Genomic DNA, 18,134 nt, shown 5'->3' on the forward strand with positions numbered 1-18,134 from the left:
CCCATCAGTGACCGGAGTGTGTGGTGTGCTAAGGGAGCAATGGCGCACAGCTGCAGTGCTGTGCGCTACCTTAATGAAGACTGGAGTCTTCAGCCGCCGATTTTCAACTTCTCTTCGTTCTTCTGGCTCTGCAAGGGGGACGGCGGCGCGGCTCCGGGACCGGACGACCGAGGACTGGGCCTGTGTTCGATCCCTCTGGAGCTAATGGTGTCCAGTAGCCTTAGAAGCCCAAGCTAGCTGCAAGCAGGTAGGTTCGCTTCTCTCCCCTCAGTCCCACGTAGCAGTGAGTCTGTTGCCAGCAGATCTCACTGAAAATAAAAAACCTAACAAATACTTTCTTTTCTAGGAAGCTCAGGAGAGCCCCTAGGGTGCATCCAGCTCTGGCCGGGCACAGATACTCTACAAAAGAGAGAATCAGAATGGATCTTTCGATTGGACACCCTTATGCCAAAGGGTCTCAACGAATACATCAAGTTTAGTGTTTTCCTTTAATTCATAGCGCACAAGGGTATCTTCGACCTTGCAGTTCACCACTCCCTTTCTATATCTCACCATACTGTCCCCCCTTTCCCTCCCCCCCTTTTTCTTCCCCGTCACCTTCAAATCCACCCAAAAAAAATTTTTCCCCCATAAACCTCCCCCCCCCTCCAACCCCCTTTTTCCTCCCCCCCCTTCATCTATCCCCCCACCTTTAACTATTCTTTCACGTACACTACACACCAACGAACAACCAATTCCATCCTTTCAATTCATTCTTTCCCCCATCTATTTTATTTTCTCTTTCTTCCCCAATCTATTCTCTTTCCCCCCTCTTCCCATCTCCCTCTGTCATCCCCCACCCTGTCCACTTCTATCCTTCCCCTTCCCCCCCCCTTCCTTTCCCCCCCCTCCTATCTGATAGGTCCGTCATCACATCTTTTTTAAACTCCACACCGCACCTCCACCCAACATTGGCACCATCATCAGTCACTACATACACATAACAGTTTATAAAACACCAGCAATTCTCTTTTTCTTTTTTCTTCTTTTTTCCTTTTTCTTTTTCCTTCTTATACACCAATCACAGCCCACTTATGTCCCCCTTTCACCTTTCCCCCCCCTTCCCCCCCCGTCCCCCCCTCTCACCACATTTCATTATCATCATTCTTTTTTATTTTTATTTTCATTATCATTTATTTCACTTCAGCATAGTTCTTATCACACCCCATCACTCTTTCATTCCACTCTTTATCAATATCAGCAATTTACTATCCTCTCACCAAGTTGCTCATCATTTGCATGAGTAAATACAATCCCATCCTCCATATACTCCTTCGCTTAACTTTCACACTCTGAAATAACCAATTTTTCATCAAATTAATTTTATTATATCATATATATCCTCTCTTTCTAAAATTGGGCACATACGTCGCCCAATATTATTTCTATTATCTATACAACAAATCCCCCATGATCATCAATTAGCTATAATAGGCAATTAACCTTGACTGGTTTGTCCGTAACATAAATAAATCTGCATCTTCATCATTAACACCCATCCCACGTTTGTAATGTCCAATCTTCATTTACCATTCTCTAATTAATTTCATTAATGCCTCCATCAAACCAAGCTGCAACATATTGAATCACCATCAATCCTCAAACATATGATTGGTCCGCGCATCCTATTTAAATGGTGACTAGGTGAGAGAGAACACGGGGCTTCCGTGAACAAGCCTAGCTTACAGGTGAAACGTACGTCGGAAACCTGACGTCTAATCAGTAACGTCACTGCGGCTTCGCCCTCTCCGGAACGGGCGGCCGCACGGTCACAGAACACGGAGCGCGGTCACAAACTACAGCCACCAGCCGCCGGGATATCTGCAATATTGGAAAGTGGTAACCTTTAATTACATGTTTATTTCAAAGCAGCGCATCAGAACCCACAGGGTCTGACTATCCCTGCACCTGCTCCGTAATTTTACTCAGAATTGAATCTATTTAAACAGCCAATTCGGAATTGTACTGCAAGCTCTGTCATATCTTCAACACAAAGAAATGAGACTTTTGCTGTGCTGCTCACATTGTATTCATGCAGCATAGCTTATAATATCATTAGCTATCTTCAGCAGGAGAAATCCAGGAATTTCATTACCAGTTTCTTATATTTGTTTATTACCTGGACAAAGACTTATTTTTCTTCCTTTTTTTCTTGCTGCCGTTATTGCATTCATGTAGCATATTTCATGATATTGTTGGCCATTTACAGCAAGAAAAATTAGACAAGGTTTTTTTCTGTTTGTAAGATTATCCACATTACATTTTTTCACAGGATTTTCCTCTTTATAACCGAAATACAGGATTATCATCCTGTTCAACAGCCCATCAGCCTAACAGATTGGTATAGTTTGCTGCAATTTGCTACTTCTATATCTGACTGATAGCATTTTTGGATATAGACATTGTGCTCACACCCAGATCTTAGCACCATCAGTCACTGACAGCAGCAATACTTTCCCACACATACTCTCTCATTCAGAATATCGGTGGCAGGGATTTACAAGCCCTATCTGATATCAATACAGAAAGTAAAATTGTGTCTGCCAATTTTCTGACTCATTTGGCCCACGGCCATACCATCCTGAATACGCCCGATCACGTCTGATCTTGGAAGCTAAGCAGGTAGGGCCTGGTCAGTACTTGGATGGGAGACCTCCAGGGAATACTAGGTACTGTGGGCCACCTTTTTTAGGATAATTTTTGATATCACATCTATAATTTCCTTATATCCCTTACATTCTTATTTTTCAGTATTCTCCTCACTATTCCGCATTTATCTATTGATTTTTCTATTTTATGGGTACAAGCGTTTTATTAGACCTTGTAGACCTTTTTTCTCAATTAGCACCAATAGTGTTTCCTGATACAAATCGGCCCACAGCCATACTATCCTGAATGCGCCCGATCACGTCCGATCTTGGAAGCTAAGCAGGTATGGCCTGGTCAGTACATGGATGGGAGACCTCCAGGGAATACTAGGTGCTGTGGGCCTTTTTCTTTCAGGAGATTCTTGTACCATTTTCTTCGGAGCTTACTCTACATTCCGATCTTTTCTGTGACCTGTACATTTTGTGATTTCTTAACATTTATACAATTACTACAACAATATTTTCACCTGCCATATCTAGAACCATATTTGGTACAGTGGCAATCTAGTTTTTTTATTTTTTTATTACTATCATTATTTTTGTTCACCCCACAGTGAACTTTTAGTCAATTATTAAAAGTTAAGTTTTACCAGAGGAAGGACTACAAAGGGTCCTCCTCCTCATCATCTACTTTTCGTATCTAACCAAAGAGTGCTTCCACACAAGGTTATTTTGTCTTTCTCTTGTTTTCTCCCTGCGGGCATAGATACTAACTGAGGTCTGGAGGAGGGGCATAGAGGGAGGAGCCAGTGCACACCAGATATAGTGCCTAATCTTTCTTTTAAGAGTGCCCAGTCTCCTGCGGAGCCCGTCTATACCCCATGGTCCTTACGGAGTACCCAGCATCCACTAGGACGTCAGAGAAACTAAGAAAACTCCTAGGAGCTCCCCCAGCTGTGACTGTCTCCTCCGGGCACATTTTCTAAACTGAGTCTGGTAGGAGGAGCATAGAGGGAGGATCCAGCCTACACTATTAATCTCTTAAAGTGCCCATGGCTCCTAGTGAACCCATCTATACCCCATAGTACTAATGTGGCCCCCAGCATCCTCTAGGTAGTAAGAGAAATACTAAAAGAACCATAGCAGAGGTGTTACAATATATGCCCCACCTCCAGGGATGATTATTACTATATGCCCAGCCAAATGGGAGGAGGGTGGGTTCCAGTGTTCTCTATCATCCAAGGAGCTAAAATGTTAAAGCTCTAGGTATGGTAAATGCTTTGAAAAACTTGTCATTTGGAACTGACTACACAGAAACTCTCCGTGGACCAAAATAGCAATGGCATCACCACTAGCTTGCAGAATTAAAAGGGTCTACAGTCCAAACTAAAATGTGCTTCATAAAAAAATCTTAAATAATACAAATGTCACACATATACAGATGGGTCCACGTTTATCTTGGCCTTTAATAGGATTAACGGAGACTGGGCAGTCGGACTTAATCCTCTGCTGTAATGACTTAATCCCCTGCTGTATTGTTCTCTGTATTGTATTGCAGCCGAGAACAATAGATGAAGGGTTTATGTAAATAAATCATGGTGTGCGTAGGCGCAGCAAAGAGGCCAACATAACCGTGGATCTCTTTGCATATTTAAGCATATTTTACAGATCATACTCCTATGTACCGTACATTTATAAATATAAAAATAGATCCATATATATTTTAGGGAAGCAATAAAAAAAAACTGGGCCATATTTTCAGAGGTGTTCATTAGCGCAGGTTTTAAAAATTTAAATGCACTCGCCTACATCGAAAAATGATGTGGAAATGCACCACTAATTAACTCATACCCATTCTCTACAACTGCCCTTTGTCTTGTTCTCAAACTATGTATCCAAATGGCATTATATAGTAGTAACGGCTAAAAATGTCCAAGTATATAATCTTCAACATAGTAACAAAGGGGGGTACGTAAACAATAAATCATAAAGCTTTTAGTTTCTGTAGCTTATCAGAGACTTTAGACACCCATGATTGTCCATCACACAAGTAGTTGAAATGCATGCCATTTTTGTCACTGAAAAGGAAGGCCTGAATAATGCATTGAGTCATATACTAACATCTGATTGTTTCCAGATAAACAAAAATGCATCACTGCTATTGCTTCAATTTTTTGAGATACTTCAATTATGAATCTGAGATAAAACTTCTACATATCTATTTTCATTTGCAGTATATGTTGAATGATATATTAAGCAGACAATGTTTTATCGTAAAAGTAGAAGCACACAGAAAGAAATGCAAATCTCACTGATCCATTTTGCAGAAACGTAACTCTCCAGAGTATTTAATAATGCAACTGAATAGCTAGATTAAGCCTTTACTTATCGGCATCTCACGTTCTGAAGTGTGAGAAACTATAGCGTGGAATCTATTCAATACAGTATATATTTTTATATTTCACCAAATTAAAAGAAAAGTGCCAAAACAGATTAGTGGTATTCACACTATCAATGTAATATTAATAAAAACAATAGCAAACATCAATGTCTTTCATCCCTTAAATGGCAATTACTAAAAAACATTTTTAACGAAAATCTCCCCGAAAATTAGAGATGAGCGAGTTCGGTTCCTCGGAAACCGAACCACCCCGAACTTCACCCATTTTACACGGGTCTGAAGCATACTCGGATTCTCCCGTATGGCTCGGTTAACCCGAGCGCGCCCGAACGTCATCATCCCACCGTTGGATTCTCGCGAGATTCGGATTCTATATAAGGAGCCGCGCGTCGCCGCCATTTTTCACTCGTGCATTGGAAATGATAGTGAGAGGACGTGGCTGGCGTCCTCTCACTTTGTTTCAGGGGGCTGCATATCTTTATTCTGGGGACCAGCAGTATTATAGGAGGAGTACAGTGCAGAGTTTTGCTGACCAGTGACCACCAGTATACGTTGTCTGCCTGAAAAACGCTCCATATCTGTGTTCAGTGTGCTGCATATATCTGTGCTCACACTGCTTTATTGTGGGTACTGGGGACCACCAGTATATTATATAGGAGGAGTACAGTGCAGAGTTTTGCTGACCAGTGACCACCAGTATTATACGTTGTCTGCCTGAAAAACGATCCATATCTGTGCTCAGTGTGCTGCATATATCTGTGCTCACACTGCTTTATTGTGGGGGCTGGGGACCACCAGTATATTATATAGGAGGAGTACAGTGCAGAGTTTTGCTGACTAGTGACCACCAGTATTATACGTTGTCTGCCTGAAAAACGCTCCATATCTGTGCTCAGTGTTCTGCATATATCTGTGCTCACACTGCTTTATTGTGGGGACTGGGGACCACCAGTATATTATATAGGAGGAGTACAGTGCAGAGTTTTGCTGACCAGTGACCACCAGTATTATAAGTTGTCTGCCTGAAAAACGCTCCATATCTGTGCTCAGTGTGCTGCATATATCTGTGCTCACACTGCTTTATTGTGGGTACTGGGGACCACCAGTATATTATATAGGAGGAGTACAGTGCAGAGTTTTGCCGACCAGTGACCACCAGTATTATACGTTCTCTGCCTGAAAAACGCTCCATATCTGTGCTGCATTGTAGTATATAGTAGGAGTACAGTGCATAATTTTGCTGACCACCAGTATATAATATATAGGAGTACGGTACAGAAGGCCACTGCTCTACCTACCTCTGTGTCGTCAAGTATACTATCCATCCATACCTGTGGTGCATTTCAGTTTTGCACAGTTTGCTGACCACCAGTATATAATATATAGCAGTACGGTACAGTAGGCCACTGCTCTACCCACCTCTGTGTCGTCAAGTAGACTATCCATCCATACCTGTGGTGCATTTCAGTTGTGCGCAGTATATATAGTAGTAGGCCATTGCTACTGATACTGGCATATAATTCCACACATTAAAAAATGGAGAACAAAAATGTGGAGGGTAAAATAGGGAAAGATCAAGATCCACTTCCACCTCGTGCTGAAGCTGCTGCCACTAGTCATGGCCGAGACGATGAAATGCCATCAACGTCGTCTGCCAAGGCCGATGCCCAATGTCATAGTAGAGAGCATGTAAAATCCAAAACACAAAAGTTTAGTAAAATGACCCAAAAATCAAAATTAAAAGCGTCTGAGTAGAAGCGTAAACTTGCCAATATGCCATTTACGACACGAAGTGGCAAGGAACGGCTGAGGCCCTGGCTTATGTTCATGGCTAGTGGTTCAGCTTCACATGAGGATTGAAGCACTCATCCTCTCGCTAGAAAAGTGCAGTGCCACTCCTAGATGGGCCAGGTGTTTGTGTCGGCCACTTGGGTCGCTTAGCTTAGTCACACAGCTACCTCATTGCGCCTCTTTTTTTCTTTGCATCATGTGCTGTTTGGGGACTATTTTTTTTAAGTGCCATCCTGCCTGACACTACAGTGCCACTCCTATATGGGCCAGGTGTTTGTGTCTGCACCTTGTGTCGCTTAGCTTAGCCATCCAGCGATCTTGGTGCACCTCTTTTTTTTCTTTGCATCATGTACTGTTTGGGGACTATTTTTTTGAAGTGCCATCCTGTCTGACACTGCAGTGCCACTCCTAGATGGGCCAGGGGTTTGTGTCGGCCACTTGGGTCGCTTAGCTTAGTCATCCAGCGACCTCGGTGCAAATTTTAGGACTAAAAATAATATTGTGAGGTGTTCAGAAAAGACTGAAAATGAGTGGAAATTATGGTTATTGAGGTTAATAATACTATGGGATCAAAATGACCCCCAAATTCTATGATTTAAGCTGTTTTTGAGGGGTTTTTGTAAAAAACACCCGAATCCAAAACACACCCGAATCCGACAAAAAATTTTCAGGGAGGTTTTGCCAAAACGCGTCCGAATCCAAAACACGGCCGCGGAACCGAATCCAAAACCCGAAAAATTTCCTGTGCACATCACTACCGAAAATATCATTTTTTTTCTATGAATGAATTAGGTGAACATGTTTTTAAACTTCACAAAGTTTTTATTAGAAAAAAAGAGAGAAAATTGTTTTTAAAGCATTGCTAAATATCAGTAAACATCGGAACTAGATGCTGGTAAGGGAGTAGAGAGATGTGAGTTGAGAGTGGGGGGTGACGCTGGGCTTCCCAATCACTACTAGACACAATGATCCGGACTGAGGGGGAGGTGCGGAGTGGCAGCTCCATTTTTTTTTAATGCCGGCAGGTGATGTGACGCGGGGCTACCTGTTTGATCACTGCTGGCTGCCAGTGATCAGGACAGAGGGAGGTGGCGGGAGGAAGGGCAGAGCTGTGCTGCCACTAATGCCTGGTCACTGCACACAGTGGTCAAGACAGAGGGAGGAAAGGAGAGAGATTATCTGCCGGGGGCGGGTTGGGTGGTGGGGGCCGAGGGGTGGGGGGAGGGGGAACTGCAGGGCTGCCCGATCACTGATTTCAGCAGTGATCGGGATACATTGGTTGCAGAGCCAAGGCAGTTACAGGAAGGCTGGCAGGTTTCTCTGAGTGGGAGCTTCTGAATGCCAGGCAAGTGGTTAAGCAACATTTTAATACACTTTCTTCATAGTTATAATATGGATAGGAAATGTAATTTTTTTTATTAGTCGCTATGCCTAAATTGAAGTTACTGAATTATTTATATACATGTGTGCTACCTCTGAAATAATTTTATATTGTATTTTAATATGAAAATTATCAATATCTATGTTACTATTACTTGGCTGATGAAATAAGTATGCACAGGTGTTATCCACAAAATGTGAACTTTCTCATTGGCTGAAGTCGATATAAATACCTAACTGAGGCACCTGTATGCACCTCCTGAGAAACCGCTAAAGCTACTACAGTGGAGAAACGCGTAGAGGAATCTTGTGTATGTGTGCACACCCGCTTCGGTGAACAGACTGTATCAAAGCCGTGTACGTCCTCCCTCCAGTGGAAGTCTTGCCGTGACCATCAGCTCCGGTGATTAGACCATACCAAACTCTCTCTAAGTGGCCACTTCACCGGGATTGCCAGCCTGTTACAGCGCTGCCAAGCTTTTAATCAATGCCGCTGATGTGCTAAAGGACTCAAACACTGATACATTCGTGCGGCTAAGGGCTGAGCGTACGAGCCCCGAGAGAGGTACACCGATGATGCTTCCATCCAGCTATCAGGAGTGAGAACATTAATTTAAACATCGGGGGTCAGAGTCTAAAGTACTCGGTTCAACGCTAATTATATTTACCTGAACCGAAATTAATCTTTACCGGAGAATACCCTAATCATTTTGGAAGTATTATTGTGCTCACATATGAACATTACTTGTAACAATATCAGCCAATACTAATTTTCTGCCACCAAAGATCTTTTTTTTTTAATGTAAATTGTAACATTATTTATGTATGTAATTAAAATATTTATAGAACTATTTAAGCGCTCCTTATCATTGGTCCATATAGTATCAATGTGTTCTCCTGCATAATTTCAAGAAGGGTTAAAAACAGTAAACATACTGTACATAATGTCACCAAATTATTTGCTGGATAAAAGTTCAATTTCAGCTCTTTATAACCTTGGACAAGTTACCGGAATACTTACTTTAAACAGCATTGTCCACGTCATTTAAGTACGGAAAACAAGACTAAGGCATCATCAGCCTAAGATATGGTCTAAGCCAGTGGTTCCAAAACTCAGATCTCAAGGACCCCCAACAATTAATGTTTTCCAGGTCACCTAGCTGGTGCACAGGTGTTTTTATTACTCAGACTCATTTTAAAAGATCCATAATTGTTAATCTGTGAGGAAACCTGGAAAACGTGAACTGTTGGAGGTTCTTGATGACTGAGTTTGGGGACCAGTGGTCTAAATAGACAGCAGACAAGTTGCCCGATTGGAACTTAATGGTTATTTAGCATATTTTAGCATTACATACAAACATCTGCTATTCCTATTCTGTGCCATCATATGTCTCATGCACATATCCGTTTACTGTGGATAATAGGCAGGGCTGCCATGAGAGGGGGACTGACAGGACTGGGGTCCCAGGCCCGGTCAGAGAGGGGGCACGCAACAGGTCCTACAAGTGATGGCCATACTTATAGTAAAATAGAATTTGCCCCGAGTGACTCACCAGACTCCAGAGATACTGTACAAGTTATCTCTGTGCAGCGCAGCAAGCTACAACACTACTTAAAGCGAAAAGTCCCAGCAGCCCTTGCGGTCTGGGAACAGACTAGTGTAAACGCTGACCGCTGCTGCAGCTCTCGAAAGACCAACTGTTCCCTCTTGGTGGGAGAAGAGTCCTGCAGGGGGGTTGTGTGCTGCTTCTGAGAAGAGGAGGATGAGTGGATCTGAGGACGGCGATGGGGGGGGGGGGGGGGGGGGGGCGATAAAACAGTGCAACTCTCATCAGTCTGCCCAGCAAACAGTGCAACCGGGACCACCCTCAGCTCCACCAAAGTAAGAATGATAATGCAGTATTTTATAGTCAGAGTATTCTCTCTCTCCAATTTCCCCTTTTCCTTCTCTTTCTTCCTCCTCTCTCTCTCCCATTTCCCCCAATTCATTCTCTCTCATCTACTCCTATTCCTCCTCTCTCATCTCCTGCTATTCCTTCTCTCTCTTATTTCTTCCTATTTCCTTCTCATCTCCTCCTACTGTATCCATACTCTCTCTCTCCAATTTCCCCTTATTGCTCCCATCTTCCATCTCCCCTTTTACTCCATCTCTTGCGCTCGCCACGCGCTCTATTCCCACTCTATGGGTGTCGTGGACACCCACAGAGTGGGAATAGCCCCTATTAGCCGGGATTCCGGCTGTTGGCATTGTCTGCGGCCGGGATCCCAGAGTCGGTATCCTGAACGCCAGTACCCAGACTGCTGGCAACATAACTGCGTACCCTTGCCTCCCCCCCCCCCCCCCCCCACCATGGCACAAACACATGGCAGTTATTTCTGTTTAAAAATGTGTTGAAACTTAATAATGTATTAGCAATAACCAATCGAACCAACTCGCAAGTATTATTACTAGAAAACAAAACAATACAGAAATTTACTAAGAATTGTGTGTGGAATATCCCTACTCAAAAGTAGTAGCAGTACTTAAAAAGCAAAGAAAAAAATTCCTAAACCATGTGTAAAATAGCAAAATAACTGTAGAAGTGGATGCCTCCTATATCAGTCCACATGCCCAGCACATGCCTATTCTCAGTGCCCAATCTGTATCTCCATCTTGGGTGCCCTGGGCCACTGATGACTGGGACTCTGTGTCCATGAAAAGCCCTGATCAATCAGTATTTTTTGTTGAGAAGATCCTCAAAATAATAGTTATGGTAAACTTACCGTTGATAACTTTATTTCTCCTAAGTCCACAGTATCCACAGGATAAACATTGGGATATGAGGTCGCGACAGCGGATTGGCACCAACAATCAAAGCTTTCAGCCTCCCAGAATGCAACGGGTCAGTCCCCTATATCCCTGTCTCCTGGCTCAAGCAATTCAGTTGTTTTCCAAAGCTTAAGGCAGGAACATCATAGAGTGTTCTAATCAGGCGAGAAGAATACACATGCATACCTTTCCATACAAGAAGGAAGAGGTTAGTTGGTGAAAGGATCCTCAAATCAAGTGCGTCAGGGTGTGATCCTGGTGGATACTGTGGACTTAGGAGAAATAGAGGTATCAACGGTAAGTCTACCATAACAATAATTTCTCTTACAGGGTCCACAGGTTATCTACAGGATAAACACTGGGATGTCCCAAAGCAAATTTAGTGGTGTGGACTCTCCTTATTGTACAGGAGAATTTTTTGCCCAAATTCAGTGTCCTGAAAGGCAAAGGTATCGAAGGCATAATGTCTAATGAATGTGTTAATGGAAGACCATGTGGCTGACTTACATATCTGTTCAGCTGAAGCACCACACTGTGCTGCCCATGATGGACCTACCTTACGAGTAGAGTGAGCAAAGACATTAGCCTGAATAGGGAGATCAGCTTGAGAATATGCTTCTGAAATAGTCATTCGAAGCCACCTCGCCAGTGTCTGCTTGTCAGCAGGCCATCCTCTCTTGTGAAATCCGTAGAGAACAAAGAGAGTGTCTGTCTTTCTGATGGCACTGGTATGATCCAAATAGATTCTTAAGGCACGGACTACGTCCAATGATGCATCTCCCACAGAAAGGTTCGGCCCTTGGAAGGTCGGGAAAACAATTACTTCATGAAGGTGGAATTTAGATACCACCTTAGGAAGATAACCAGATTTGGTTCTAAGAACTGCTCTATCTGGATGAAAAAAATCAGAAAAGTAGGGTGACATAATAATGCCTCTAAATCTGAAACTCTTCTAGCTGAAGCAATAGCCAGTAGAAAGAAAGCTTTAGCAGTCAACCATTTAAAATCCACTTGCTTTAATGGTTCAAATGGAGCAACATGAAGCGCCTTTAGGACTAAACTTAAATCCCAAGGCACTGCAGGAGGAACAAAGGGAGGTTGGATGTGCAGCATTCCTTGGAAGAAAGTATGAACATCCTGTAGGTTAGCAATTTTCTTTTGGAATCATACAGTCAATGCTGACACCTGCACTCTCAAGGAAGCCACACGTAGCCCTTTGTCCATTCCTGCCTGAAGGAATTCTAGGATTCTGGAAACTCTGAAAGACCTAGGTTCAAATTTCCGGTCAGTGCACCGTTGACTATCGGCTTGTCATATTCGGTGATAAATGCGAGCGGAGGATGGTTTCCTTGCTCTGAGCATAGTTTGAATTACCTGTTTTGAGAATCCTCTTGCTTTCAGAATGGAAGTCTCAAGAGTCACGCCATCAAAGACAGTCGATCCAGGTGCTTGTAATAGCAAGGACCCTGTGACAGTAGATCTGGACGTTGTGTTTCTGCAAACAAGCTATTGTCTGTTGCAGATGACACTGAAGCAATTCCTGATATTGTGCTAGGATTAATAAATTGTCGAAGTATGGAAAAATCTTTATACCCTGCTGACGGAGATAAGCTGCCATTACCACCATAATTTTGGTGAATACTCTGGGAGCTGTGGCCAGTCCAAATGGTAGGGCTTGAAACTGAAAATGTTGCTGGAGGATAGCAAACCTGAGATAGCGTTGATGGGACAGCGCTATAGGAACATGTAGGTAAGCATCCTGGATATCCAGGGATACCATAAAATCCTCCGGCTCCATGGCCAAAATAATGGAACGTATAGTCTCCATATGAAACCGAGACACCCAAATGTACTTGTTCAGCACTTTAAGATTGAGCATGGGCCGGAATGACCCATTTGGCTTCTGGACTAGAAAACGGTTGGAATAAAAACTTTGTCCTCGTTGTGCAGGAGGAACTGGAATTATCACTCCTAACTGAAGCAACTTCTGAACTGTCTCTTGCAAAGACCTGGCCTTCGTTTTTCACTGAAGACGGGCTGGTACAAGAAAACCTTTGTGGATGGTGTTTCTTAAAAGCAAACGCATAACCGTGAGATACCGCTTATTGCACCCAGGCATCTGTGGTAGACTGCTGCCAGATCTGTGCAAACTGAAGAAGTCAGCCTTCCAGGTGGAGCCCGCACCATCAGGCTGATGGCTTATCTTCTGACTTGGAAGCCGGCCCTCTGGTAGCCCAATGCTTTTTAGTTTTACCAGACTTGCCAGATTGAAACAGTTTGCCATAACCCTTTCCTTTTGCTTTTATTTGAATCTGAAAGGGCCGAAAAGCTGGAAATCTAGGTTTGGATTTGTGTGTTGAAGGAATCTTTACTTTCTTGGAGTCTGCTTCTGACTCCAAAAAACTGTTTAATTCTTTACCAAAAAGAATATCTCCAGTAAAAGGCAAAGACTCCACAACCTTCTAGTATTCTGAGTCAGCTTTCCATATACGTAGCCAAACCGCTCTGCGAGCTGCTACTGCAGAGGCTGATGCCTGAGAGGCAATTGTACCCATATCCAAGGCTGCTTCTTCCATAAAAATAGCTGCCTGTTTAATATGTGCAATATGGGATTTTTGCTCTCTAGATGCCAATGAAAGATCATCCTCCAATGCATCAGCCCAGGCTGCCACTGCTTTTGCCATCCAGGCTGAAGCCATGGCTGGTCTTACGACTGCCCCAGACAAGGAGCAAATGGTTTTAAGAAAACCATCTATTTTCCTATCCGTGACATCATTTAATGATGTTGAAGGCAGAGGTAATGTACATTTTCACACCAATCGAATGACATGCATATTTACTTTGGGAGCCACCTCCCTTTTTAAACAGTCCCCAGCTGGAAGAGGATAATAGGAATTCCATTTCTTTGGAATTCTAAACTTCTTACTGGGTGTTACCCAAGCCTCTTGAATAATTTCCGTTAGCTGTTCTGACCCCGGAAATTCAGTCCTAACTGTTTTGGGACATTTAAACACAGGTGTCTTAGATTTTAACAAAGGCTCTGCTGCTTCCTCTAAGGAAAGAATGGCTTTCATAGCACTAATTAGCTCAGGTATGTCCACTGAGCTGATACCTTCATCCTCATCTCTGTATGTAGACCCGGAGTGCAATAAGTCCTCATCCTCCGACGAGTCCCCATCTGAAACATGTGGAGATTGTGAAGATGTTGTTTCATGTCTATGTGATTTACCTTCCACCGGCCTTTCAGCCTGTTTTTGTTGAAAGGCTGCAGATTACTGTACTGGATGTGATAAACCCCAGGTGGAATGTTGCATGTAAGGGTTAATAGGAGCTGGCATTATCCGCTCAACTATACTGGATAATGTCTTTGCAAACAAAGCCCATGGTGGTTCCATTTGAACCTGTGCCTGCCTTGGATTATTCAGGAAGCTTTGGAGAAAACTAAAACAGTTTGCACATAATCCATTTTCAACCAGAACCTGAGAAGTTAACCGAGCTTTGCAAGACAAACATGAAATTAGTGTTGGTGCTGTTGTGGAGAGTGTATCCTCCTCACTCTTGCCTCTCTTAGACACAGGTGTCTGTTAACTACACATTTCTTTGGAATTCTAAACTTCTTACTGGGTGTTACCCAAGCCTCTTGAATAATTTCCGTTAGCTGTTCTGACCCCGGAAATTCAGTCCTAACTGTTTTGGGACATTTAAACACAGGTGTCTTAGATTTTAACAAAGGCTCTGCTGCTTCCTCTAAGGAAAGAATGGCTTTCATAGCACTAATTAGCTCAGGTATGTCCACTGAGCTGATACCTTCATCCTCATCTCTGTATGTAGACCCGGAGTGCAATAAGTCCTCATCCTCCGACGAGTCCCCATCTGAAACATGTGGAGATTGTGAAGATGTTGTTTCATGTCTATGTGATTTACCTTCCACCGGCCTTTCAGCCTGTTTTTGTTGAAAGGCTGCAGATTACTGTACTGGATGTGATAAACCCCAGGTGGAATGTTGCATGTAAGGGTTAATAGGAGCTGGCATTATCCGCTCAACTATACTGGATAATGTCTTTGCAAACAAAGCCCATGGTGGTTCCATTTGAACCTGTGCCTGCCTTGGATTATTCAGGAGGCTTTGGAGAAAACTAAAACAGTTTGCACATAATCCATTTTCAACCAGAACCTGAGAAGTTAACCGAGCTTTGCAAGACAAACATGAAATTAGTGTTGGTGCTGTTGTGGAGAGTGTATCCTCCTCACTCTTGCCTCTCTTAGACATGATAAACAAATCACACACCTGTTCAGTGTTAACTACACAATTTGTGACTAAAATCACTTTAAAACTTGTTAAAGTGACATACAATCCGATCCCTCCCTGCTTTGCACCAGCATTGAGGATCAGAATACACAAAAAAACTGACTGAAAATAGTCAGCAATAAGTCACAGGTTATACATTAGTATAATAAGCAATATGCGCACATATTCAACTACAGACACATAGTACTGTATGTAGGAGAAACGTATTACTGCATTACCTTATATAGGACTTTAAATGTATTCAGTCACCACCTGCAGAACAACTCCTTAATTGGGGGTGTCTTGCTAATTGCCTATAATTTCCACCTGTTGTCTATTCCATTTGCACAACAGCATGTGAAATTGTTAATCAGTGTTGCTTCCTAAGTGGACAGTTTGATTTCACAGAAGTGTGATTCAGAGCCGTCTTTTCGTATGGGCTCAATGGACTCTTGCCCAAGGGCCCCAGGAGTAAAAGGGCCCTAGGCTGATAGCTGAGGATCCCCTCTTTCCAGGGGTACCAGATTTTTGAAAATCGGCCCTGGGGAACCAGAGATATCAGACTTCAAAGCAGTGGTCCCCATCCAAGCCTGTTAATTGCTCTTCCCAGCCTGAAATCTTGGGTTCTGTCTGATTTACAGTTTTTCTGAGGGTATACTCCAAAAGCTGAGACTCTCCCCTTTCAGTGGACACTGGCAGCATGTCTCTACTGTGCCCAGAACCAGAGATATCAGCCTTCAAGCAGCTGTTCCCTGCTCCAGCTCCACACTCCTAATATGCAGTTTTATATTTTTGTTGCTGGATTGCTCTGGCTCCTGAATTCTGATCCCCAAGTCCCCAGTATCTCCTGACAGGTGTCCCCAGTATCTCCTGACAGGTGTCCCCAGTACCTCCTGACAGGTGTCCCCAGTACCTCCTGACAGGTGTCCCCAGTACCTCCTGAAAGGTGGGACTCTCTAGTTTTTTTTTTCCCCATTACAGCTAAGAAATCTATTTCCAGGAACTGGAGATATCTGCAGTAAAGCAAGCTGCCCTGACCCCCGGAAAATGATGAATATTAAGCCCACTCCATTATCCACCCCTCCCCTGTGTATTAAATACCCCCTACCACCCTGGAAGTCATGTACCAGGGCCCCTTCATTCAGCACAATGCCCCCTTCTACAGTTTAGTGTTCTCCTTCCCGCCCCATTTGTGCAGTAAAGGCGTAATTAGCAGAAATTATTTCTCCAGGTCCTACATGCTGAGCGAAAGATAGAACACCCCCTACTCCCCGCGGAACATCAAAGCTGCCGCTGATAGCACCCCCCACCCCTTCCGCTGATGGGTGGGTAGGGGCCCCAGTGCATTGCTGTGTCCAGGGGCCTACACTGCTGTTAAGACGGCTCTGGTGTGATTGACTTGGAGTTACATTGTGTTGTTTAAGTGTTCCCTTTATTTTTTTGAGCAGTGTGTGTGTGTATATATATATATATCTATCTATCTGTGTGTGTATATATATATATATCTCAATGCACAGTCAGAAACTGGATGTATATATCAAAACACTTGTACTAAATATTCTGGTAGAGAGACACTTGTTCTTAACTAACACTGTCTGAAAATGACATGTAGAATACTTAAGTGACTGTAAAATCACAGCGCTGATGAGGCAGGCGGATTTACAGAGGAGACTTTGCCCAGCAGTCCCGGAGACCAAACACAGCTACTGGAGAAGATGGCGCATTAATCTCAGCCAGGGAGTGAGACAGAGAGAGAGAAGGAGCTCCAGGACGGGATCACCAGCAGTAGATGGCGCCTTATCCCCTATGCTGGTCCTCACCACCGGGTACTGTGGAGCCTATTGAAAATGGATTTTTAGATAATCCGACCTGTGCTCCCTGCCCTGGTGGATATAGTGGGGTCACTGTACTGACACAGTGTCCACGCCAGCGGCGCGGCCCGTCTCCTGGGACCACGACCGGAATGCGATTTAATGGCGGGTCCTGCCTAGGGGACCCTCTTACCTCCTCCCGAAGAAGCAGCCACGCGATCCTGGAGAGCGTCAGCGGTGGTGTGCCTGCTAACCGGAGCGCCTCCGTCGCAAGTACCCGGGAACTCAGCCAGCGGGAGTATGCAGCGCTGCTGGGGAGGTGATGGAGCGCAGCACAGTATGTCACAATGACATATAAAGTGCGGCAGCCCTTGAAGTCTTCTAAAAGCTCTTTTCAGGGCTGCCTAGCGCAGTCCCACCTGTTAAGTGAACTGTTCTGCAGGCACCAACTTACAAACTAAGTGTCCAGTGTCCGGGGGCGGGGTTATAGAGGAGGCCATGCAATACATCCTGGGAACAGTGAAAGCTTTAGCCTTTTGGTGCCTCTAGATCAAGATCCAACTCTATACCCGATGTATTCCCTGTGGAATACAGTGTACCCCGCTGCAGAAATTTGAGACACACAGTTCAATATTGAGCAGGTTAATGTGTGCGGCACACAGTGCTGGTCAGTAACAGTCTAGGTTGGATACAGTGAAGTTCACAGTCCGTGTCGGAAACAGTGCATACCGAGTACAATGTGGGTTACAGTGCAGGTTGGATACAGTGCGGGTCAGATAAAGTGCCTGACAGGTCCCGTGCAATGCATCGGGCATCTTTTGTGATGAACATGTGTCTTATTTGCACCGCTATGCAAATAAGATGCAGAAGCAGACTCTGCTGATTAAAATATGTTGCATGCCTATAGTCTGTGTGCGACCACCCCCATACCTCCCAACTTTGAAGGAGGAGGAAGAGGCGGCGCAGGTGACCCAAAAAGGGGGTGTGACTTGCCGTGGAAGGGGCGTGTCATCTGCCGAGTGGGTGT

General features: G+C 43.9%; 1 protein-coding gene and 2 pseudogenes across 7 annotated transcripts in view; 2 read left to right on the top strand and 1 right to left on the bottom strand.

The window, feature by feature from the left end:
- The window catches only part of TBC1D32 (TBC1 domain family member 32), an 851,129-nt gene that overhangs the window by 443,967 nt on the left and 389,028 nt on the right, over positions 1 to 18,134 (bottom strand). The window lies entirely within an intron of this gene.
- On the top strand, positions 2,603 to 2,720 carry LOC134913780 (5S ribosomal RNA; annotated as a pseudogene).
- Positions 2,913 to 3,030, top strand: LOC134912798 (5S ribosomal RNA; annotated as a pseudogene).

The sequence above is a fragment of the Pseudophryne corroboree genome, chromosome 4 (assembly GCF_028390025.1).
Source record: "Pseudophryne corroboree isolate aPseCor3 chromosome 4, aPseCor3.hap2, whole genome shotgun sequence".
NCBI classification, from domain to species: Eukaryota; Metazoa; Chordata; class Amphibia; order Anura; family Myobatrachidae; genus Pseudophryne; species Pseudophryne corroboree.